General features: G+C 38.3%; 1 protein-coding gene across 2 annotated transcripts in view; it reads left to right on the top strand.

The window, feature by feature from the left end:
- The window catches only part of LOC131027396 (uncharacterized), a 203,545-nt gene that overhangs the window by 165,172 nt on the left and 11,860 nt on the right, over positions 1-26,513 (top strand). The window lies entirely within an intron of this gene.

Here is a 26,513-nt window from a genome sequence, read left to right as displayed (position 1 = left end):
ACAATACACACTGCATGGCCTGTATTATATAGTTTGACTTCAAAGCTGAAATCCTCAAAATCAATCAGAAACTACAAAATACTGCAAAGTAAAAACTACAAGGAAACATAAAGTGGGCAGAGCCATTTGGGTTAGATGTTATGAAGTACAATCCACTAGGCGGATGCTGGCATTCAATGTCAAGTTACAATAGTGACAGCAACTAATATGTTATACATTAACAACCATACAATAGATAGCTAATATTTTATGCATCTTTCATTACAACACCCTACATTTGTCAAATGCTAATATTCACATTAGAAAGACACCACTCAAAAGTAGCACCTTCCAAGGGTGATTATACAGTTGGAAAGATGTTGATTCCTCATTTAGACAGCAGCAAATACTATAGCATGTACTTTAGCAGCCTTAAAGAATTTAAAAATCTTCAATATTTTTGCTCAAAAATAGATTAAACAAATCTCCTTTGATCAGTCCAATCAATGAATCGCAATGGTGAATTCTAGATGAATTCCCTCGATCAGCTGGGTGGGTTTTGGTCCAAGAAACTGATTGCCAAAAGGGTTTTTCATCCTTTGCCCGAAGAATGAACCAATTTCAATCTCTCCAATAAGCTATGGGTTTGATAAAAGGCATAGAATGATTTTTCTCTTCTCAAATCCCCCTTATATACACTTTTTGAAAATGATAAAATATTATTTCTTGCAACTTTTGATTTCCCTCCAAAAGTGACTTAAAATTTCTTTTTAATTGAACTTTTCTTTTGGACCAAAAAATAAGTCACTTTTGTAATACTACCCAATCCTCAAAAAAATAAAAATAAATTAAATGCAAGGTTACTAGGAGATGCCAGAGACTGTATCGGTATGGCTAATTTTCAAAAATAGGACACGAGGATAATTGGAGATGCCAATTTTTTTAATATAATTTATTACTTTCTACAAAATATCATGACATAGAACTTTGAAAACAAGAACAGTGGTAAAGTTTAACATTTAACTTATAAAATCGAACAAAAATTGAAATTAAAAGTGCCTATTCTGTTGGTATCAAAGCCAATCTAAATGGTTCGGTGAAAGGAAGGTAATATAGGTGTTGGGCACATTCAAAAATGTCGGCTAAATAGTAAAGGGAATTTCTCTTTAGACCATTACAATGACAAGAAATTAGTCATAGAACTATTTATGCCCCTCTCAAAATGTCTACATAGTAAGTAGATCTTATCACTATAACTTTGCATGGATTTGTCTTCTTGCAATGTGGTTTCCTTATTTCCCTTAGACTTTGCTTTGTGGCAGTCTTATTTTATTATTTGCTTTTCTTTTTTGCCTTATATTGCATTTTGCCCTAAGTTTTCTGGTAGGAGACTTTGGAGACAGCAGCCAATAGCACCCTGTGCGTTAGGACGTCCGAGGATTTCTCCAGTTTGGTCACATTTCTCTGTCTCCGAGATTGTGTCTTAGGGGGTAGGAGATGCATCTCCTAGTATCCATGATTAAATACAAGTTGCCTCTAAAACATAAATATGTAGACAATTTAATTTAATTTAATTAATCTTTTCCTTGCAACATCCCACATAGTCTACGAGAAATAAAATAGGTTGAGGGTCTTTGCCAAGTTAATTACTCCTGAGAAGGGGAGATTACAATTTTTGCAATCATTTCATTGTCATCCTTGAGCAATCTAAATTGTTCTTTGAAAGCCTTTCATAATCTCCCATGTATTTCGATTGGTTTTGGCTCAATCTTTGTGTACTAGTTAATTCCCACCTTTGAGGGTGGTTGGGAATAATTTTAGCCAATAAGTTTTATCATTTTGTCCATTTGTTGTTTGTTGGAAATATTGCCATTGATGTCAAAGGGATTCATTATTGTCATTGATGTCAAGTAGATAATAGATTAAGAGACAATTGAATGATGTGATCGATAGATCTATGTCAAGGAAATCATAAGACAATATAAAATGATAAGAAGCTTGAAGATGGAACGATGGACAAAAGAAGCAATTGTATGATTAAGATCAGTGAATGCATATTGTTAATACAGTCTCATCCATGTATTATAAATAACGATCCAAAGAAAAACTAAAGCAAATCAGATCTCCGACAAAGTCATATGATAGATAAAGATCATTGAAGACATATTAATATTGCACAAGGTTGATTACCATAAAACAATAGTGACATGTTAATGCACAACAAAGAATGTGAGAGGATGATACTTGATGAACGTTATAGTAAGAATGAGCCAGCGAACTTAGAACACCCGAGAATCAGTGAAAAAGTGATGTATGTTCAAGACACAATTAAGTGGCAGCAATTAATAGATATACAATCTAGAGTTAGTAAACAAATCTTGGCTGACTATATGTCGGTCGACAACTATACTCTTATATAAACAGTGAATAATGAACATGAAGGCAGGCAGCGATTATATAATGTTCTGTTGATGTGTTTTTTATGCATATACAAACATAGACTAAAATACCAAGGTGTCTTATCCTCTCTTGAACAAAGTCTCTCAAATGCTATGCTTCGCGATCAAATGAGACAACTCCAAGGTTATGAAATGTCACTTCTTGACTCATGGATAAGCTCAATTGTTGATGCGATAATGCTGGAATCACAAGGTGACTTACGCTGTATGTGAATGCTTGAATGCTTGGACGTTTGAATAATGCTAGAACTTGAGACTAACTCATCTAACAAAGAAAGATAAAAAGGAAAGGGTTTAGAGAGTCTAATCTAATCCTAGGAATGTAGGATGTAGTGGATGACTTGGTAAGACTCTACTAGGCTTTGCTTTGACATCATTGAACAACTCCACAAAGCTAGTGCAATCTTCTAAGGTAAATGTATGATGTTCAAATTATTACCATCAACATCAATACCATCAAGGCAATGCATGCCAATGGACAAACAATAATTGAAGTTAAGTTCACATAAAATTCCAGTTGACCACGTGTTGGTGTACGTTTTATCATTCACCGAACATTAGAATAAAATGTCCAAGGACACTCTACTCTCTCTTGAACAAAATCACTACATGTGCTAAGATTGCGTGAAGGTCACACGGCGACTCCAAGGTTTATATATGCGAACAGGCGAATTTATGTTGGATAGCTTCCTTGGTAATTGTTGTGACCTTTTTCACACATCGCCCCATTGCAAATGGGGACCCTCTCTTTTCCTTCTTTCTAGGGTTTTGTTAGTATCCTGTAACCTTTTGCTGCAGTTTCCCCAAGCCTTGTCCAGTTCAAAGCATTTCAGGCCCTGACGATTGAAAGTTAGTTCCTGCAAGTTATGTGATTCCGGAATGCGAACACCATCAGAGTGCTTAGAAAGGCCAAAGGACGAAGATTGCAATTGATTTGGACGAATTTGGACAACTTTCTATTTTTAGAAAGTTTGCTTTTCTGCTTTTTTCCTATTTTTTAGGAAGTTTCGTTTTTGGCATTTTTAGCCCAATCCCCGGTATGGCTATTTTTAGAAAGTTTTCCCTATTTTTTTAGGGATGTCTGCTTTTTGCTTTTTCGGGATGCAAACCTAGGGTTTACACTTGCACCACTGACCAGCTTCGACCGGAACTCGAAAATTCCAAGTTTTGACCTAAAAAAGCTAAATCCCTAGATTTTAGGCTTTTTGCTTTTTCGGGATGCAAACCTAGGGTTTACACTTGCACCATTGACCAGCGTTGACCGAAACTCGAAAATTCCAAGTTTTGACCTAAAAAAGCTAAATCCCTAGATTTTAGGCTTTTTGCTTTTTCGGGATGCAAACCTAGGGTTTACACTTTCATCACTGACTAGCTTTGACCGGAACTCGAAGATTCCAAGTTTTGACCTAAAAAAGCTAAATCCCTAGATTTTAGGCTTTTTGCTTTTTCGGGATGCAAACCTAGGGTTTACACTTTCACCACTGACCAACTTTGACCGGAACTTGAAAATTCCAAGTTTTGACCTAAAAAGCTAAATCCCTAGATTTTAGGCTTTTTGCTGCTTCAGATGATCCACCTAGGCATGGATTTCAAATTTCAAGTTAATCCGGTTAAATTTGATTAAGCTGTGAAATTTTGAAATTTTTAAGAAATTTTCTAAGTCTGGCTAATCAAGGTTTCAAAGTATGGTTGCAGGATCAAATGATGCGGGAGGCCATGAAGAGAAGACACATCAAAGTCCGCCATGTGTGTATGGGAGATGCCATCAAAGTCCGCCATGTTTTGGAAGAGGCCATGATGGCCAACACTCTAAAGTCCGCCATGTTTTGGAAGAGGCCATGATGGCCAACACTCTAAAGTCCGCCATGTTTTGGAAGAGGCCATGAAAGCCAACACACTAAAGTCCGCCTTAAGGAGAAGGTCAAGAAGTCCACCCAAGGTCTTGGTGCTTGAAGTCCGCCCATGATGGTGTGCAAGTCACCTAGGCCAACACACAAAGTCCGCCCTATGCCAAGTCCAAAGTCTGCCCAAGGTGGGAGGAACCTCCAAAGTCCGCCATAGGTTGGGAGGTCATGTAGGAGCAACCTCCAAAGTCCGCCATAGGTTGGGAGGTCATGAAGGAGCAACCTCTAAACTCCGCCCTATGCTTTAGCCAAAAATTCGCCTTGATAGAGCCACATCCAAAGTTCGCCAAGGTTAAGAGAGCCCAGAGGAGATGCCATAGAAGTCCGCCCAAGGTAGGGAGAGCCTCCAAAACTCCGCCTAGGCTATATGGTATCCTCAAAAGTCCGCTCAAACATGCCAAGTATGGGAGCTTTGCCTAAAGTCCGCCCTAGGAGGTGTCTCTAAACTCCTCCCTACCTTAGCACCTTGGTGGTCAGCACTCCAAAGTCTGCCCATGAGGAGAAGTCAAGAAGTCCGCCTTGCATGGAGATGTCTTAGAAGTCCGCCTAGGGGATGTGTTCAAAGTCCGCCTAGGAAGCCATGTAGGAGCCTTGCCAAAAGTCCGCCCAAGGTAGGAAGAGCTTCTAAAGTCCACGATAGGTTAGGAAGACTAAGGGGAAGAAAGTCAAAAACTTCGCCATACCTTGGAGAAGCAAGGGAAGTCCGCCAAAATTCGAAGAAGATGAAGACAACCCATTAAAAGTCCGCCTACACATGAAAAGTCAAGCAAAGTCAACAAGCTTGAGCGATATGGGAAAATCCACAGAGATTTCGAAATAAAAAAAATGGAAAGCTTTTTTTGAAAAGAATATTGGAAGATTATTGAGATATTAAATCAAAAATGGAAAGCTTTTTTTTTTTTTGAAAGAGAATATTGGAGGATTATTAGATATTTTCAAACTTAAATCAAAATGGAAAGTTTTTTTTGAGATATTTTCTTAAAACTGGGAAACATGAAGTTAAAATTAGAAGTATGAGTTGGAAGATTTTAAGGGTTTCTACTTGAAGATTTAACCTTGTCTACAAATACTTCATTATCAACTTCATTATTACACCAAGAAGTTCAAAGTTACTAAGGAGAGCTTAGTGAAGTATTTCAAACTAAAGATCATCTAGAGAAAGTTTTTGCTGGAAGTTAGATAACTTTTTTTAACAAAAGTTTTACAGGTTTTTGGAGAAAGGCAACTAGTACAAGGAAGAATTATCTAAACTTTTCTGAGTATTCTGGAGAAAATTCTAGCCTTACTTCTATCCATGTGATACGGTGGGGATATCACAGTCCCTCCGTCTCAACTTTGCTTGTCCTCAAGCATCTTTAGATCCTCCTCTTTTTCCCAAGTGGCATCTTTATTTGGGAGATTCCTCCATTTTATCAGGTGTTCGGTGATGGTTCGGTTCCTGAGCTCTCTTTTTCATGTGTCCAGAATGATCTCTGGGTACAATGTGAGTTTCCCTTCATCATCTAGGGGGGGTAGTTCGCTGCAAGGAACCAAGTGTTGTCCGAGAACCTTCTTAAGTCGGGAAACATGGAACACATTATGTGTTTTGCTGCTTTTGGGAAGTTCAATCTCATAAGCTACTTCCCCAATCCTTCGAATTACCTTGTAGGGTCCATAGAATCGGGGTTTCAATTTTTCAGTCCTGTTCTTCTCGAGGGATGATTGCTTATATGGTTGTAATCTTAGGAACGCTAGATCTCCGGCCTCAAATGACCATTCTATACGCTTCCTGTCGGCATAGATCTTTTGTTGATTTTGAGCTTGTTGTAAATTTTCTTTCAAAGTCTTCAGGATGTCCTTACTCTGTTGCACAAAGTCTTGTGCTTTTGGTACTTTGCTTTCTTGGGTTATCAGTTCCCCAAAGCTTGTGGCCTCATAGTCATATAAGGCTTGGAAAGGACTCATCCCTATTGACATGTGGTGAGTCGTGTTGTAACAATGTTCTCCTAAGTGTAACCACTTAATCCAAGCAGTTTGTTGCCTTGTAACATAATTCCTTAGTGTTGACGTGTATTTTGTACACTATCAAACACAGAATAAAATACCCAAGGGTACCTTATCCTCTCTTGAGTAAAGCCTCTGAATGCTGAAGATATCGCGAAAAGGATCAATTAGGATGACTTCAAGGTTCTTTGCTGTAGGATCTCTACGTGTGGATAAGCTCTCTGTGGTATGATGTGATTTGCTGGAATCACAAGGGGACTTACATTTGATGATTGAACTTCTGATTTGCTTTGAATGCTGCTGGAACACAGGATTTTACTGCCTTAGAAAAAAAAGGAAAAAAGACGGGGGCGAGGAAAGGATCTAATCCTAACACTAAGAATGTAAGAGCAATGAATGATCTTTGATGGAATTCTAAGTCTTGTTTTGACATCACAGGACCATCTCCACAAGGTTAGTGCGATCTTCGAAGGAAAGCTTTATGATGTTCAAATCATCACTGCAGGCATAGACACCATCAGGTTGATGCATATCAATGAAGAAGCGACAATTGAAGTTAAGCTTAAGCTGAATGATTCCAGTTGACTACACAAGGCAAGTCTGCAATCAATAAACTGCTAGTAGTATGGATATACGAATTTCACCATCAATCAAGCACATTTCTTCCATTCATCTAATAACATGAAATCAAATATGAGAAGTATAAAGACCATGCAAATTGTCGAATCGACCCATAAATTTCACCATTTCTTCAATGAAGTTACAAGTCTTTTACAACAACATCTTGGCAACAATCTTTGCCTTCTCTCTCTACTCTACTCTAATTGCTATTCTATCAACTAGCTAATCACCTTCTAACTACTCTCTATCTGTCTTCTATTAACTGCTTCTATATATATTTACAAATGAAATACCAGGGCTTATATAGTGCCCTCAATACAATTCGATGGCTTAGATCAATTCAAGATCAATGGCCAAGATTTTACAATGAAAACCCTAATTAGGGTTTGTGACAACCATTACATAACATTTAATGCTTGACCAATGATAAAATTGCATTTATTGGACACATGTCCTCTCTGGAAAATTCGACCAATGGATAACTGGGGTAGGTACATCGAAGTTTGTGCCACCTTCCATGAGTTAGGTACATTGAATCTGGACATGCTGAGGTGGACCACACCGACTGGAGAAGTGATGACTAGGATGCCACCTCGTTTGACACTTGGTTGATACTCAATTTGGTAACGTTGAGAAGTTAGCTTTAATTAATTCATCTGGAACTATCTGCTTCTTCAACGAACCCTTGCTCTGACTTCTTGTGTCCTTGATGTGCAGGATAATGATGTACCTCGCCTTGGAATGCTGGATTGGAAGAGGTCGCCCTTGTTGATGTTGCTGGATCGAAGAAGGTCGTCCTTGTCGATGCTAGGCTGGAGGAGGTCGCCCTTATCCTTGCTTGATCTTCTTGGAGGAGACTGTCCTTGATCTGGCTTGATTTTCCAACTCCGGGATCTCCATTTGATGCCTACACAAAATATTAAAGTTAGTCTTTTGAGCATCAAACCTTAAAGCATGAAATTTAAGACCTTTCAAAGGTAAAACTTAAGATATTAATTCGAAAAAGTCATGATAAATCAAGAATTACACATTTTCAAACTGATAATGAATGCAAATTGGATTTTCAAGACTTAGATTTTACAAAATTGCAATGGGATCACAATAAGTCTTGAATAAGAACTTCAAAAATGATTCTTCATACCTCTTCCTTTGAGTGCTTAACTACAAAACCTTGAAAAAATGAAGGAAGAAGACCGGATTTTGATGGACAAGCTTAGATTATAGTCCTCCCTTGGATGAATTACGCCTCCTTTAGCCTTCAAAAAAGCTTCACCTTCCACTAGCTTCTCCAAAATCTGGAAATTCACCTTCAATCTAGCAAGAAATTCGCCTCTCCAATAGCCTTCAAGATGAATTTCGCCCTCCACTAGCTTCTCCACACTTAGTAGAAATTTGCTCCACTCCTCTGGATTTCGCTCCTCAAATTGCTCTTCAAGTTCGCATTTAGGAAAGGATGAATGATTTGAAATGTGAAGCAACACTCCTCAATATATAGAGCGCCTTACCTTGATTCTTGTTGAGGCCGACCTAGCAATTAAGCTTTAAAATAAAATAAAAAAAACCATCAAGAAGAAGGCCGACTTGTCAAAATAAGTAAAAATAAGGGCTTGTGCGCTCCACATTTAATTTTAATTTAATAAAAATTAATTTTAAATGCCTTTATAATAAAAATTCGATTTTTTGAGGCTCAAAATTAATTTATTAAATGCCAATGTGATTTAATTTTTTCAAATATTTCGAAGTTAGCAATTTTGGCATCTAATGCGATTTGGAGGATATTAACGCCCAAATATGGTAAAAAATAATTAATGCCATTAACTTCGCTCTGGTCCCTTGGAGAGGGACAGGAGCACTTTTCTCAATCTAGGCCTTGCATTCCTCATTTTCACGTTCAAAACTTCATCTAGGCATTTAAAATGGCATTTTTTATTGGAGTCTTGAGTTTAATTCACTTGATTTTTAGAAGGAACGTGCTTTAGGACATTTTCGCCTTGGACCCTGGGTGAGGGACAGGAGCACTTTTTCACTTTTGTCCTCAATCCTTCATCTTTCATTTGTTGATTCTCGTTGTGGAGTAAGCAATGATCTCTTTCACTTGTTCCATGCATGCTTAACTCGTTTTTGCAAGGCAAAATAGGTGTTCCAAGGATTTTCGTCCTGGTCCTCCAGTGAGGGACAGGAGCGCTTTTTGTATTTTAGCCCAAGATTGTCAAGTTTTGAAGTCAAATCTTTGTTCATCATGATTTAGAAGACCTTTCCAATCTTGCACAACTTTGCCTTAGCATAATCTCGGAGGGAAATTGTTGATTTCATAAAAATCGCCCTGGTCCTTCAGTGAGGGACGGGAGCACTTTTGAGTCCTTGTGCAAATTCTTGATCACATTAATCTTCAAATTACCCTCAAGGCGTAGAACATCATTCCCCACTCCTTCTTGAGTCCTGGAAACAAAAATAGCATTTCAAAATGTAAGGTAAATGGGCATATTTGGAAATTTCGCCCTGGTCCCTTGGAGAGGGACAGGAGCACTTTTGCAATTTCAAGTCTATCCGTCCTTTGCTAGCTTTCCAAATTATCTTCAATGGGCTAATCATGTCTTCTTCCATTCATTTCAATCACAAACTTGCCTTGGCTTTGCAAGAAATTTGCACTTTTTGGAAAATCGCTCTGGACCCTTGGAGAGGGACAGGAGCACTTTTTACATCTTGGCATACTTCTTTGTTCTTTAAACCTCTCAATTGCGTCTAAGGCATAAAACATCATTCGTCCTTCCCATCCAAGTCAAGTTTTGCCATAAAATATCAAACAAAGAGGAGAAACTTGAAAAAGCGCCATGGTCCTTCAGTGAGGGACAGGAGCACTTTTTGTCATTTGGGCTAGGATTCTCAAATTTTGAACCGCTTAAATTATATTCAATGGACAAAACATGCTTCCCTTGACCTCTTCAAATCGTAAAATCACTTTAATCTTACAAAAATAGTGCAAATTTGAAATTCAAGCTCCGGTCCTTCAGTGAGGGACAGGAGCACTTTTTGCCTTCTAAGCCAAATTGTCTCACTTTTCATCTCGAAATTCCTTTGCTAGGGAAGATTTCATCTTACTTCACGTATGAATAAAAGTTAATGTCCAAAAGAGGTCTAAAATTGTGCACATAAAGAAAATCGCTCCGGTCCTTCAGTGAGGGACAGGAGCACTTTTGACCTTCTAGGCAAAAACTTCATCATTTCATTGTTTTCAATCAAGTCTGGATGCTCTATCATGTTCATTTCGTCCTTCACCATGCCTTTGATGTTTCAATTTGACCAAACAAGGCCAGGAATGACTCAAATAAGCCTCTTCGCCCTGGACCCTTGGAGAGGGACAGGAGCGCTTCGCCTTGGTCCCTTGGAGAGGGACAGGAGCGAAATGCGCTCTGGATCCTCAGTGAAGGACAGGAGCGCAATTTGACATTTCCTTCTATCTTTCTTCTTTCTTATACTTTAAGTTATATTCCATATATACTTTCAGGATGTTTGAGAGTGGTTTCAGACCTCCAGGAGTTATATTGCAAAATCTAGTTTTTTGAAGTTTTTTAGTTTCCAGACTTAGTCAAATTTCAGGATCAGGACATTCCAGACTTAGCCAAATTTCAGGATCAGGACTTCACTCCAACAGGACCTGCTATCCTATTGATCTCCCCGACAACACTCAAAAATGCAAAGGCTAATGGACAAAACCCTAAAAACAAACCCTAAAAAGCAAAAAGCAGGGGTCCCCATTTGCAATGGGGCGATGTGTGAAAACGTCACAACACTTAGGTAACCCTCTATCCATTTGTTCACTATTTCAGTTTGCCCATCGGTTTGAGGATGGTAACTGGTACTAGGGGTTAAGTCTGTTCCTGCCATTCTGAAAAGTTCCTACCAAAACTGTCTAATAAACTTGCTATCTTTGTCACTGACAATATTTAGGGGGAGCCCATGGAGTCTGAAAATTTCCTTGAAGAATAGATCTACTATCTGGTAGGCTTTGTATTCGGTGGAGACTGCAAGGAAATGGGCATACTTCGTGAGTCTGTCTACCACCACGAAAATGCTATCCTTCCCTTGCGTCCTTGGCAACCCAGTTATGAAATCCATAGAAATACTCTCCCACTTTTGATTGGGAATAGGTAATGGCTGAAGTAATCCAGCTGGGTGGTTGAGTTCTGTTTTATTGCATTGACATGTTAGGCATTCCTGTACATATTTTTGGATATCCCTTTTTTGGTTCCTCCATGCATATCGTTCCCTAATATGTTTATAAGTTTTGTAGTACCCTGGGTGTCCTGCTAGGGGGTTATCATGAAATTCTTTGAGAACTTTGCTTTTGAATCTGGTCTGAGGGGTCAAGTATATCCTTCCTTTATACAATATGAGGTTTCCTTCAATTCTAAAATCTTCATTGGACAGATTTCTGGCCAAGATTTCCTTTGCCTGTGGATCTTGGTCATATTCGTTAAGGATTTCTTCCTTCCTGTCTTTTGAGATACTGGTAATGGTATTGAGATGAGCTCTCCGGGATAGTGCATCTGCTGCCCCGTTGTTCACCCCTTTCACATATTCTATATCAAAGTCGTAGGCTTGTATTTTGCTCACCCATTTTTGTTGCCTATCATTGAGACCTTTTTGGCTCAAGAAGAAGCGTAGACTGTTATGATCAGTTTTCACACCAAACCTACCATAGACCAGGTATTGGCGAAATTTGGCCAGGGTGTGCATTATGGCTAGCATTTCTTTGTCATAGACAGAATAGTGTCTTTTTGCATTGGTGAGTTTACGGCTCTCAAAAGCTATGGGGTGTTTCCTTTGCATGAGTACGGCCCCGATTCCTTCCCCTGATGCATCACATTGCAGTTCAAAAGGAATAGAGAAATCGGGAATGGCTAATACTGGACAAGAGCTCATGGTTATCTTAAGCTGTTCAAAGGCCCGTTGGGCCTGGTCATTCCATGCGAAAGCCCCTTTCTTAGTTAGGTCGGTGAGGGGTGCTGCAATCTTGGAGAATCCTTTTACAAAACGTCTATAGTAGCTGCATAGCCCTACAAATCCCCTTAATTGTGTTAAGGTTCTAGGGGTGGGCCATTCCTTGATGGCTTTGATATTTTCTTCATCCACACTTACTCCGGCCTCAGTAATTTTGTGTCCTAGGTAGATGATTTCTTTCATCCCTAATTCACACTTGGAGGCTTTAGCATACAATGATTCTGACTCAAGAATATTTAATACCTCTTCGACGTGCAGGAGATGCTCTTCCCATGTCTTGCTGTAAATAAGTATATCATCAAAGAATATTAGAAGAGATTTCCTCAATTGTTGTCTGAATGTATGATTCATGCATGACTGAAAAGTGGTCGGGGCGTTAGTGAGACCAAATGGCAGAACCAAAAACTCGAAATGTCCATAGTGACATCTGAATGATGTTTTGGGAATATCCTTTTCCCTCATTCTAATCTGATGATATCCTGACCTTAGATCGATTTTAGAGAAGTATTTTGCTCCATGGAGTTCATCCATTAGTTCATCAATTCTTGGGATAGGGTATCTGTTTTTTATAGTCTTTTTATTCAAGGCCCGGTAATCTATGCACATTCTCATAGCCTCGTCTTTCTTCTTGACCAATACTACTGATGAAGCAAAAGGGCTGCTGCTTGGTTGGATGTGTCCCATTTCTAATAATTCCTTTATGGTTTTTTCAATCTCCTCTTTGAATTTGTGGGGGTGGCGGTAAGGAGTGGTAATGACAGGTTTTGCTCCTTCCTCTAATTCAATGGAATGCTCAAATCCCCTTTTTGGGGCTAAACCCGGGGGAATGTCCTCGAAGACCTTTTTGTGTTTTCTAAGGATAGGTTGTATATCATTTTGAATGATTTGGCCTTCGGTTGGAGATTTATCCAAGACCATACATTGGGCGACCCACTCTCCTTGATCGTGTCTAAGGATTTTCTCCATTTTATTGCATGATACTATTTTTGGAGAGCCGTCGGGAATTCCCTTCAATGTTATCTCTCTCCCTTCATGTTGGAAGCATATCTCCCGATTTGGACTATCCATGGTGAATCGTCTCGATGAATTTATCCATGGCATCCCCAAAATGATATTATTCTCTAGGTTTACCACAAACAAGTCCCTTGTAATGGTATGTCCTCCCAGGGTGACTTCCAATTGGGGTATAACTTTAGTGCACCTATCTATGACTCCGTTGCCCATGATCACTTCAAATCCTCCAAATTCTTGAGTTTTTAATCTTCTCTTTGCTGCTAAGTGTTTGCTAATGAAGTCATGTGAAGCTCCGGTGTCCACTAATGCGATTACTTTTTGTCCCTTGATAGTCCCTTTGAGTTTGAAACATCTATTCTCACTTCCTTGAGTGATGACTGCCAAGGTACTTGGTACATTGTTTTCAAATCTGGTTCTTTTATAGGGTCTTTCCTCATCCTGTATTTCTTCTGTGTTATTTAACTGTCCTCTTTTACATTCATGGCCTCTCACCCATGGGGCCTTGCATTTGAAACATAACCCTTTCTCCATGAGTTCGTCTCTTTCCTTGCATTGGTGATTGAAGCTCCAAGGTTTTTTGCACAAGTGGCAAGGCTTTTCCCGGCGGTCCCTCTGGGGTCCCTCATTCCTATGTGGAGTTTTGGTTGAGGTATTCTTGGGAGCATTAAATTCGACCATCCTAGTTTTCTTAATGGCTTCTCCTAAGTTTTGTGGTTCCAGGGGTTTAACAAAATTCTTAATGTGGTCTTTCAGGCCTTCTAAGAACATGTAGGTAAGCCTTTTCTGGGATAGGTCGGGGACCATTACTGACAAGTTTTGGAATTGATCTATATAATCTTCAATGGTCCCTACTTGCTTAAGGTGTGTTAGCTCTTGGAAGTACCATTCGGAGTCTTTCTGGTCGAATCGGCTGATGAGCCTTTGGGTAAACTCATTGTAGGTGGAGACATTTTTGTGTCCTAGGGTAATGAGACCGTTATGCCACCAATTATTGGCGGTTCTGGTTAAATGTAGTATGGCAAATTTTATAGCATCTCCTTCGGTCATGGGACTGTATGAAAGGTAGGTGTCTAGTTGTTGTACCCAAGCTTGGGCAACATCCTTCCCTGACCCATCAAAACATGGTAGGGACATTTTGTTGACTTTAGCTTTGAGGTCGTTACCCATAGGTTTCCTCTTCCTACTCTCATTAGTCTTGGACTCACAGAAGTCCCTGAAGGACACCACCCTCTGAACTTCTGGTTCCAATCTAGCATAAATTTGGGCGATTTCTTCCACCCCAAGTGTGGCTGGTTCCTCCTCCTCCCTCACATGTTCTTCTCGAGGAAGAAATTCGGGAATTGTTTGCCTAGAACTCTGAGGCGATCGTTCGTTGTCAGCATGATTAGAGCGTGTCTCTCTTCCAGGGTTTAACATATCTCTATTGTTGCTGTTGGTACTTTGGAGGATTAACTGGCTCATTCTTTCGAATTTCTCATTGGTTTGCTCCATGAAAGTCTGAAGCTGTTTGGCCAATTGATCAGCCATTACTTTTGCTCCTTTCTTTCTCTGATATGTGATCATAAACTAAGAACCCCTCCCACAGGATGGCAGGAATATGCTCTGATACCACTATATTATCACTACTAGTTTGGGATCTTTGGCCTGCAAAACAGTTTGTTAGAATATAATAAACATATATACATAGAAGTAATCTAAATTGCAATCTAACTTAGAAATACTTAATTAACATGATCATAATTTTTATCTAATAAAAAAGGATATGGAAGCCATACGGCGATATGTTCTTAGGCGGCCATGAAGCTCGCCTTCTTGGAACCCATCTTGGTTCCAAGCCCTCCAGGAAGTCGAATGGTGAATTTCGACCCCTGTCTTGAATGTAATTTCTTACATCCAAGCCCTCTAGGAATCGAAGGTTAATTCGATTCCTGTCTTGGGTGTAACCTCTTACACCCAAGCCATCCAAGGAAGACCCTATGTCATTCCTTGCCTTGGGTGATGCATCCCATCATCCAAATCCTCAGAGGGGACCGGCCAGATCCGTCTCTTCTTGGTTGAACTCAATCAACCAAGCCATACATATGCATATCAATGTTCAGTATATACTGCCCTAGGGATTATCATAATCCCTCCCTTAGGTTAAGGGAGTTTCCTCCCTATAGCCTCCCTCATGTGATTACATTTACAATACATTCCTTTGCATTTTTATTTACTATTTCCCTATTCCATAATCCACATGTACATCGTCTTGTATTCATTACATATATTCATAAAATGTTCATTAACCATTATTCATATGTATTTAATCTACATTCCTACTATCGTGATTTATTCATATTAATGTTTATAAGCATTCCTTAACATTTAAGAGTCCTTCATTACATATGCATACAACAAGTTCTCATTTATATTTATTAATATATATATATATTAACCATTCTGATATTCATTAATATATGCATATTAAATACCATTGTTTATTTTATACATTTATATTTATTAATATATATATATTCCTATGCTTATTAATATATACATATTAAATATCATTGTTTATTTTTATATATTTATATTTATTAATATATATATATATTAATCTATTCCTACATACATTAATATACATATATTAATATTCATTGTCTATTTTCCTACCTATACCCCAGACCTCTTACCTGTCTATCCGCAGTCTGGTCTGCAGCGCCTCCCTCCTTTCTCTTTCTTTTCATCTCCTCTGCCTCCCCTAACTCCAGCGGGTTGATCGGGTTTTATACCCGTGGGAGAGAGTGGACGTGTCCCTCCACGGGCACCCTCCCGTGGGAAGGGATGTGACAATCCGCAGCCTAAGCTGCGGCTACCATCACACCACTTCCCTTCCAAAGGAAGGGGTGTGACGGTAGGCGCAGCCTGGGCTGCGACTTCCCGTCCCACCACTTCCTGCGGGAAGGGGGGGCTCCCGCCTAGTTTATTTTTTTTATATATAAATAATACTTTATTAATTTAATACCTTATTAACTTATTAAAATGAACGAATTCTATGTTAATGTAAATATATTTAATAAGCACTTTGACTATTATTAAATATCAATAAACTCTAAACATATTAATTATGTTAAATGAATTGAATATCAATATACTTAATCAATTCTCTTCTAATGATTTATTAGTATTATCTCCTCAATAGCGTGTTAACATTATTACCTTAGTTAATAATTGATTTTGTATTTAAAAAAAAAAACCTTACATCATGTGATACGGTGGGGATATCACACACACACACACACACATATATAATGACATGATTAATAAGAATATAAATATAATAGATATACCATAGAATGTTAGCCTTGGTAACAGGAAGTTGAGATACTTAGAAATCTGTTGTAGTTCAAGTGATTGATTGGTGTTGCCTCTTCCTTGATTGTTGAGCAATTCTGATGGGACTAATTCCTTTGATGTTCGATCCGATATTTTATTTGGTGTTGTTTTGTCTTTTGATTTATTGAAGAGGGTTTTATGATTTGTGATGATTTTGGATGCTCTGGTTTGATTATCGTCTGAAGATCTGATCTGCTTGATGATTTACTAAGGATTCGATTATGGGAGATATTGACTGATTTCTGATCCGTGATTTCTGCCTTTGTTCCTTGGGGCCGTCTTCCTTTTATATCCCCCCCACATCGGATGAAGAGGCATGATTGTTTAGTAACAGTTGCAAGCGATATGTCTTTTGACCTTTGGTCCTGTTGGTGGACGTTTTATCATCTACCAAACACTTAGAATAAAATACCACAAGGATGCTCTATCCTCCCTTGAACAAAATCACTACTTGTGCCAAGATTGCGAGAAAGATCACAAGGCGACTCCAAGGTCTATATGTGCGAACGAGCTACTTTAGTGGGATAGCTTCTTGGGTAGTCTGTGCTGAAAATCTCAAGGGGGACTTACGCTTATCGACTGGTATCGTTCACGAGTTGAACTTAGGCAGATTTGACAATTTATGCTCTATGTTTTTGGATTTTCTGGTTTAGGACTAAAAAGATAAAAAAGGATGAGGGTTTAGGGATTCTATATTGCTTCTAAGCTATTCCTATGAACTCAAGAGACGGTAAAGATTGGGTGAAACTGGTAACGACGCCTTGTTTTGCCACACTAGGACAACTACGCAAAGTGAGTGCAATCTTCTAAGGTTGAGCTTAAGATTTTCATACTTAGAAAGAATACCAACAATTGAACGATATCATTCCAAATAGAAGTTAAACATCCATATCAAAAGCTTAGGGTAACTTTGCACATTGAAATGAAATCATCCATCCAACAAAAGTATGAGCAATATTTCACCAATCAATACTTATTAGATCTATCATTCATCTAATAACTTAAAAAACAAATTACTTAAGCGAATCTAATCTAATTGTTGAAGGGGAATATGCAACCTTGCAACCATTTAGCAATACAAAGATTTCAAAACAATACTGATAATGAATGTTTTATTACTAAATAGCTCTGTGCAACAATTTCATAAATCTCTCCACAACACAATGAAATGAGAGAATGAGGGTTTATATAGAGTTTTGAAAGAAAAATAAATGGCCGAGATCGATTTAAGATCAATGGCTGAGATCTAAACAACCCAATCCTAGATAGAGTTTCCCAAAATAATATCAAGGATCAATTACAAAAGAGACAAGTGGCGCAAGATGCTATTTTTTAGGATTGTAGCCCTTTCTTTTGATATTCGATGAACTTGGACACAATTTGGTCCACTTCCTCCATCGTGACATGTGGCAATAGGTTGACCGTGAATTCCAATCTTTTTAAGTCATTTGTGCAAAGAGCAAAGGTGAATTCCTAGTCTAGTTGCTGCTTCTGAAAGACATCTGTGATGGAAAGGAGGTTTGATGCTTTAGCCAGGTTGCTCTTCAAGACCGGTCCTATGATGGCAAAGAAGATGTCTTGTGTTTTGATCTTTAGATTCTCCAACTGCATATCTCTTTCTCGGATGGTTTCTTTCTCAAGTATTTCTGCAACTATAAGGAAAATCTTGTCTTGAATGGCCCTTATCTGTTCTTCTATTTTATCAGCATCACTCTTCACCTTTTCCAAGACCTCATTCTGTGCAACCAATGTCCAGTGCCATTTGTGGAAATCATAAGCAGCCCCTGCTGCAATTATCTTCTGATTAACCAACTCTTGGGATGAGATTCCTTTGAGTTTTCAAAGGCACAAAATGATTCTTTCCTGGACATCCTGGAAGTCAGCCCACACTTCCACCATGTTCTCAATCCTGGAAAGCAAAGAAGTTTGCTCATATGCTGATGATATTTCTTCCATGAACTTGGCTGCCTCTTCTTTTGTACTTTCCATCCAATCCTTGGTTTCTTTGGCTGTCACTACATCTTCTTCTGAAATTTTGACTGCTTGCTACGAATCTAAAAGTGAATGAACTTCTGGGTTGGCTTGATTAAGTGACTTGGCGGTCAACTGCCGAATATATTCTTTCAAGCGCTCAACTTCTCTCTTATGTTCATTTTTCTTTTTTGTCTCCTCATCCAGTTTTGCCTTCATGGATGCAACTGAATTGTCTAAGTCCTCCTTTACTTGGGACTTTGTGCTTGGGCCTAAGTCAAAAGTGGTGATCTCAAACTCATGAGGAGTAGTGTCTCCTTTTGCTTTGTTCACCTTAGGCATAGCTATATGCATTGTGCGGTTGCTTGTCTCATCTCTCTGGAAGGTAGAAAATCTCTTGGCTGGCTTCTTCACAGCAGTTTGCTCTAACCTGGCCAAGAAGTCTGCCATGTCATCCTCTTCTTGTTCTTCTATCACTAGCTTGTTCATCTTCAATCTTTATTTCATCCATTCAGGAACAGTGGGCTTCTCAATGGCCTCTATCTCTTGGTCCTCCTTTGCTTTTATGTCACGTGCAATACCCTAGAGAATAGAAATCATCCCTTCTTGAAACTGTTCCTCTTCAATATCTGTGTCATGCTCCGATTCCAAGATTTCTGTGCCAGTAGGAGATGGTGGCTGTTCATCTTCCTGATGGACTAATTCTGCATTTTCTTCATGAGCTAAAGAAGGAATTTCTATTTCAACCTATGGTTCATCAATATTTAATATGTATTTCTCATTCCTTGATGTGGCGGAACGAGATGGTTCTATCCTTTGCTTCTTCTAAGCAGGTTCTTCATTCTCAATTGCCTTCCCCTTCCTTCTAGCACCTTTGCTTGGTCTAGTATTTTGTGTTGCTTCTTCATTTGAAGAATATCCTTCCGCTACTCCCATCAGATTATAAGTCAAAGTTATATTCTTCTGCTTTAGCCTGTGACACTGCTGATTAACCAACCACTTGGTATACTTCATGATTGGCCGCATTAAGGTGGTCAAGTTTGCATGATCTGGCTTTGACCACTTGATAGGTGAAAGAGGTGCATGCTCATCAAAACCGGGTTGAGTATGGTCTCCATTATCTTCTAACTGATCTGGTACAAGAAAAGGTTGAGTTTCTCTGATGAAATTTACACATAGCCTGGAATATAACCTTTTCCTGATTTCATACTCATCAACAACATTTGCCTAGAGATCTTCTATATCTACTTTATGTCTGAATCTTTCCTGGTTTACTGATTTGATGTTATTGTGAGGATCATAATTGGTTTTGGATTGGTAGAAGGTAAAAGGGTACCACTGCATCTCGAGCTTGGCACTCTCAGCTGCCTACGCAGTTGAACAAGATTCTTCCATATTCCCAATGAAGAATGGAAAAGATATGGCTGTCTTCTGCCTTACTCTTTTGAAACTCTGATATGTTTCCAATTGTTTGAGAACTTCCAATAGGACCATCCTATTGGTTGGGTAGATTGGCAATCGATAGGGACGGCCAGTGAAACCTTGGATTCTAATATAAGTGAACTTTGGAAATTGGATGAACTAAGATCCATATCGGCTGATCAAACTTATAGATTCAGGAGAAAGTCAGTTATGAGTACCTCCTTGCAGTGATCTTGTTATGTACATTAGAAATGCGTCATGGGCTCAGAAACTTTTCTCCTTGAGCTGCAGCTGAGGATAACAATTATGTGATCGGAATTCATTCTCACCACCTCTTACTATGCCTTTGCAAATCAATCCTAAATATCTGTAAGTTGCAGCCAGCAGATAAATTATATAAGAACTCATGTAGAATGTCTTTGTCCTTTCCAAGTTCATCAACTGTTCATGAAGGTTATCACTGATTATGCGGGACCAGTTGAATAACTTGGTTCCTGAAGTGATTTCATCCATGAAATAATACTTCCATGTCTCAAATAGCTGACCCTTAGGGCTGCCCATTACTCTATTCAACAATAGGATGATATCACCATACTCTTCCTTGAAGAATGGATGCAACAAATACTTCGGCACTTTTCCTTGAGGTCTTTTCTTCTCAAGCCAAGACTTGTTTACATTTGCAGCACAATGTTTAGACTGACTATCATAGACTCTCAGGGCCTACTCCTTAGTCTTATAGGTGGTTTTACTGTGCTTTGGTATACCGAATGTCTCCTGGATAGACAATTCTGAAAGATTAGCCAGGACCCTTCCATTTGTTGCAATGATTTTTCTCGATTGTGCTTTATAGTGTAAAGCACATTCGACAATCAGCTCGACACACTCTTTGGCTGGTGGGAATCCAGCTGCCTGGACAATTCCATTATGCATCATTTTGCGGGCAATAGGTGTAGGAATGTGCCCATCACGTCCATACATCCTTTTCTTGAATTCCTCCATATCGACATGTCCAAGGTCTGTGTCAGTGATATTCTTCCATTTGGATTTGATTTTGGACTTTAGGTGTACTCCTTTGCTTGCGAACTTCATTGCGACATGTAAAAACATATGAAAACTCCATGTTATTTTCAGAATTTTATTCTGATTTTAAATTCTTTTTCTGAAAATTCTACTTTCAGCCTATTAAAGGGCTAAGTCTTTGAAGGGTTTGGTGAAGAAATTGATGAAAATTAAGACAAAAAGATGAGGAAATTCAGTCAAATTGAAATTTTGAATCCTCTATTTGTCTGAAATTTACCTCTGATTCTGAAAATCTGCCTTAAAATCAGAGAAAAAGTGCTTAATTTCTGGACCCTTAACAATTAGAAGAATCTTCTTTTGGACAATTCTTCTTCAAAAATCCAAAACATATAAAATTAGAGAGAAAACTTCTCTTCAATGCTCTCCAAAATTTTCAACCTGAATAATGAATTGTGAAAGTGAATTGGTTGAAAATATATAGAGTTTAGGGTTCTTAAATTTAGAAGTTTTTGATTTGTTTTATTGTTTTTCTTAGTTTTTAAAAAACTTTTATTGTTTTTTTCTTGTTTTTTTTTCATCTTTCCAGAATGAAAAGTTTTATTTCTTCTCTCAAAAATTTGATTTTATCCAAGAATCTTTTAGAACTTTCTAGAAATTTTGAATTTTGACAAAATTTTCGAAGTGTTGAGAATCAAAAATATTTCATGTGACAAATTTATTTCCCATCATGTTGGTCTAATTTTATGTGAATTGTGATCATAATTTCATCTTTCTGGCATGGTAAATTTGTTCTCAATTTTAAGTCTCTGGTTAGGTATCTTCACATATTCCATTTATGCCTGGATAAATCAATGTATCAGTGTATGATTGACTTGCAAGGGTTTGGACAATTTCTTCATGCCTTAGGGTTTGAATTTATTTCAATTTGGACATCCTATGTCTTGGCATGCTTCATGTCAATTGGACAATCATCTTTCAATTTGTTTTGACTTTCTTTTCCCTTAGGTGAACTTGAATCTTGTTTGTCTTGCCATTTCATGTCTTGGGATCAGTTCTTGGAAGAACGTTTGGACAGTTATCTTTGGGTGAATCTTCATCCACCATGCCTTAATGAGTTTGAAAATTTTTTGGACAGTCATACATCCTTTTGTCATGAGTAGATTTAGGAATCAAACCATCTGATCTTATTTGGACAAAATTTGAACCATCCTTCTTGCACTTAGCAAATTTTGGGAGTTGTTTTTGATATTGTGCTTGCTGTCCATGGTGAATTTCAAGATTGATCAGACAGTTTGTCTTTCTTTTTGTCATATCTTTTGGCAAAGTTTATTTTATCTTCATGTGATGCTTTGTTTATCCAACCCTAGGCGGACTTGGATCATGTCATGCCATATTTTGTGAGACAAATTTCCAACTTGAATGTGTGGGCAATTGACACTCATTCGGTGAATTCTAATGCATGAATAATGGATTAGGGTTGTTATTGATGGCAACTCTCCTTGGAAATCCTATCCGGTAGTCATGGTTTTTGGTATCTGGAAGAGGAAGTGATCCGGTAATCTGTCTTCGGTATCCCAGGATAAGCAGAGCACTTTTGGTCTGAAATCTTTGCGGTGGTTGTGGTGGTGAGATTCGTTTATGGGATGATAGGGCCGACATGTAGAAATCATTTAGACATTATTTGGTTGATCCGCATATGTTTTGGTGATCCGGTTTAAGCCAACACCCGGTTACACGTTACATTGCATATTGTGCTTGGCCGACTTAATGAATGTTTATTCAGTGGTTGTAGATATATATAACCGATGTAGAAGACCTTTTTGGGTGATGTAATGAGCGAGTTGCGATCGAGAAACCTTTTTGGCGCAGTTTCACGTGCACATTCTTGATCTAGTAGCTGATTGAGAAGAAGAACAGAGTAGAGTTGCAGAGGTGTTACAGTCAGACTTCTTGCACTTAACCGGAACTCATCCAAGCATTGTTTGATGCTATTTTGGAGTTCATTCATTGTAGTTATCATTGTAACTAGTCTGTAAGTCAGTGAGACTTCCATATTGTAATTGAACCTTTGGTTCCAGGCAGTGTGCCTGAGTGCAGGTGCATTCCCCTTATTTAATATTTATGTACTCCTGATCAGTATATGAATATTGTGGGTTCCAATCCCACCATGGTTTTTCCCTTTCTGGGTTTCCACGTAAAAATTCTGGTGTTATGGTTTTGTGGTTGATTATCTTGTGTTTCTGCATTTTACTTTCATGCATTTGCTTCCGGTGGTTTGAGAGTAAGTTTGAAAGTTTATTTACCGGTAGAACACTAATTCACCCCTCCCTCTTAGTGTTCCTTGATTCCAATAGAATGCCTTCTTTCTTGGCAGAATTTTCATGCTATGGACAAGTTCGTATTATGCTTTGAAGGTCATGTGGATCAAACTTGAGTAATCTTTCCTTTCCAAGGCAGATTTGGATGACTCTTAAAGCTTCAATCTGCTATCTTCAACCTTGCTAATCATGGCAAATTGGAATTGCAACAGTTAGACGATTTTTATTTGGCTTTCAAACCTTGGATATGTGAATTCTGATTACTCTCTCCTTGACAGGGCAGAGTTTACCCTTCCTTAGACAAGTTTATTTTATACTTGGAAGATCATCAAGGAATCTGTCAAAAGTTTTTCTTTATGGCAGACAAGGCGAATTTTGAATATGATAAGTTATGAAAGCTTTATCTTTAGCAAACCCTCAATTTGTTCTGTATGATGATCTTGGATGAATCTTAGGTATGTATCTTCCTCCAAATTTGTCTTACTTTCTCATCAAGGGCAGATTTGATAGTCTTCTGAACAAGGTGAAGTGCAGATTTGGAAGATTTCTAAGGAGACTATGTGCAGATTTGATTGATCTTTCTATCCTTAGGCGGATTCAAGAATGAGCAATGGTGAATTTTTCTGAATATGATAAGATGTGAAGAGCTTTATTGTCTATCATCAAACTTTCAATCTGCTGTTAATGGCGAATTTGGAGGATATGCTGCACTTCTTGAATGCATCTTTCAAACCCTTGGTCTTGCTTTTATCTCTTAAGGCGAATTTTGCTAACTCTGCTGCAAATTTGATAACCTGATTAAACTTTGGAGCTGCTCCCTTGGCGAATTTTCGGAAGAATTCAATCTTGCTTTGAAGAAAGAAGTGTTAATGGGATGAAACCTTCTTTTATAGCTTCTTTGATGGCTTCTAGAAGCTTTATCCTATCTTCTAGAAGTTCGAACTCTCCTTGCTTGGCAAATAATGAAGTCTTTAATGAAACAAAACCTTGTCTTATAGTTTTCTTGGAGACTTCTAGAAGCTTTTAAGTTTTATTGTTTTATTCCTCCATAGAAATTTGAACTTAATCCTTCTTCTAGAAGGTGAACTTAAGAGGAAAGCTTTCTTTATTTTATTGTTTTTACTGCTTTCTTCTAGAAGGGAGTTTGCAAATTTAGAAAGTTTATTGTTTTAATCTCCTTCTAGGAAATTCGAACTTCATCCTTAGAAGCTTCCATCATATTTTAGAAAGTTTTATTTGTCTTATTCTCCTTCTAGAAGTTCGAACTTGAGGAAGGTCTTTGACATGTCATATATTTTATTTCTTGAAATGCTTTTGAATGCCAAATCATCACACTTGCTATATTTCTTTCATTGGAGTGCCATGTCGCCATTTTATTGCCAACTTGGCAATCCATGTCATCTTTTTTTTATGCCATCTTCAATTTCGCCTAAGTGGGCCCTACATCACCATGGTCATTCTTTCTTGGCGGACTTTTCAACCTTAGGACTAGGCGAACTTTAGAGTGCATAATACCAACTTGATGAAAGCGAACTTTGAATTCCTTAGGACTAGTTGTTTAGTGCCTAGGCGAACTTTTTAATTTTTCTTTCCACACTTCCTAAGGCGGACTTGGATGAGTCTAGGACAAGGCGGACTTTGGGGACCTCCTTCCATCTTTGTTTGGCGGATTTGGAGTATACTTAGCCAAGGCAAACTTGACACTTTGCCATCTCTTCTTTGATTCAAGCTTGACCATACATAGGAGTTTGCTAACTTTCACCATGAGTTAATTGACCCTTTGTAGGAGTTTGCCATCTGTCGGACAATTTTAGTTTGGACATGAGGTGCACTTAGAAGATTGTCAGACATTCTTGTGTATGAATAAGCTTAACCCTAGGCAAGAGTTTGAGTAACTCTTGCCATGGATTAGTGAACCCTTGGTAGGAGTTTAACATTTGTTGGACAATTTTACTTGGACAATTCTCCTATGCCTTGGCAGACATTGATTCTGCTAAAACATCTTCCATGCTTGACATCCTTGGGCAATTTTGACTGATCATCTGCCATTCCACTTGCCTAACCTTGAGGCTTGCCAAACTTATCTGCCATTTTTACTTCTTCAAGTTGGGCGAAATTTTCAATGTGCCATTTCCAATCCCTTCCTTTAGACTTGATCAACAGTATACCTACCATGTTCATACCTTGCTGGTTCATCTGGAATAGAAACCCTAATTTGGATTTCATTTTTCTTTTTGCACTTGGAGACCTTATTTTCGAAATCTGAGAACATGGGTATTGATAAATGGTTGATCTTCTGGAGCAAAACCCTAATTAGGGTTTTGTTGACGTGTATTTTGTACACTATCAAACACAGAATAAAATACCCAAGGGTACCTTATCCTCTCTTGAGTAAAGCCTCTGATTGCTGAAGATGTCGCAAAAATGATCAATCAGGATGACTCCAAGGTTCTTGTATGTAGGGTCTCTATGTGTGGATAAGCTCTCTATGGTATGATGTGATTTGCTGGAATCACAAGGGGACTTACATTTGATGATTGAACGTCTGATCTGCTTTGAATATTGCTGGAACACAGGCTCTTACTAGCTTAGACTTGAAAAAAAAAGGAAAAAAGATGAGGGCGAGGAAAGGATCTACTCCTAACACTAAGAATGTAAGAACAATGAATGATCTTTGATGAAATTCTAACTAAGTCTTGTTTTGACATCGCTGGACCATCTCCACAAGGCTAGTGCGATCTTCGAAGGAAAGCTTTATGATGTTCAAATCATCCCTGCAGTCATAGACACCATCAGGTTGATGCATATCAATGAAGAAGCGACAATTGAAGTTAAGCTTAAGCTGAATGATTCCAGTTGACTACACAAAGCAAGTTTGCAATCAACAAATTGCTAGTAGTATGGATATACGAATTCCACCATCAATCAAGCACATTTCTTCCACTCATCTAATCATAAAATCAAACATGAGAAGTATAAAGACCATGCAAATTGTCGGATCGACCCATAAATTTCACCATTTCTTCAATGAAGTTACAAGTCTTTTACAACAACATCTTGGCAACAATCTTTGCCTCCTCTCTCTACTCTACTCTAATTGCTATTCTATCAACTAGCTAATCACCTTCTAACTACTCTCTATCTGTCTTCTAACTGCTTCCAACTATATTCTAACTCCCTTTACAAAATGAAATGCCAGGGCTTATATAGTGCCCTCAATACAATTCGATGGCTTAGATCAATTCGAGATCAACGGCCAAGATTCAACAATGAAAACCCTAATTAGGGTTTGTTACAACCATTACATAACATTTAATGCTTGACCAATGATAAAATTGTATTGCTTGGACACATGTCCTCTCTAGAAAATTCCACCAATGGATAGCTGGGGTAGGTACATCGGAGTTTGTGCCACCTTCCATGAGTTAGGTACATTGAATCTGGAA

The sequence above is a fragment of the Cryptomeria japonica genome, chromosome 1 (assembly GCF_030272615.1).
Source record: "Cryptomeria japonica chromosome 1, Sugi_1.0, whole genome shotgun sequence".
Classification (NCBI taxonomy): Eukaryota; Viridiplantae; Streptophyta; class Pinopsida; order Cupressales; family Cupressaceae; genus Cryptomeria; species Cryptomeria japonica.
Note: the sequence above shows the minus strand (reverse complement) of the source record. Positions and strands in the feature narration are given on the sequence as shown.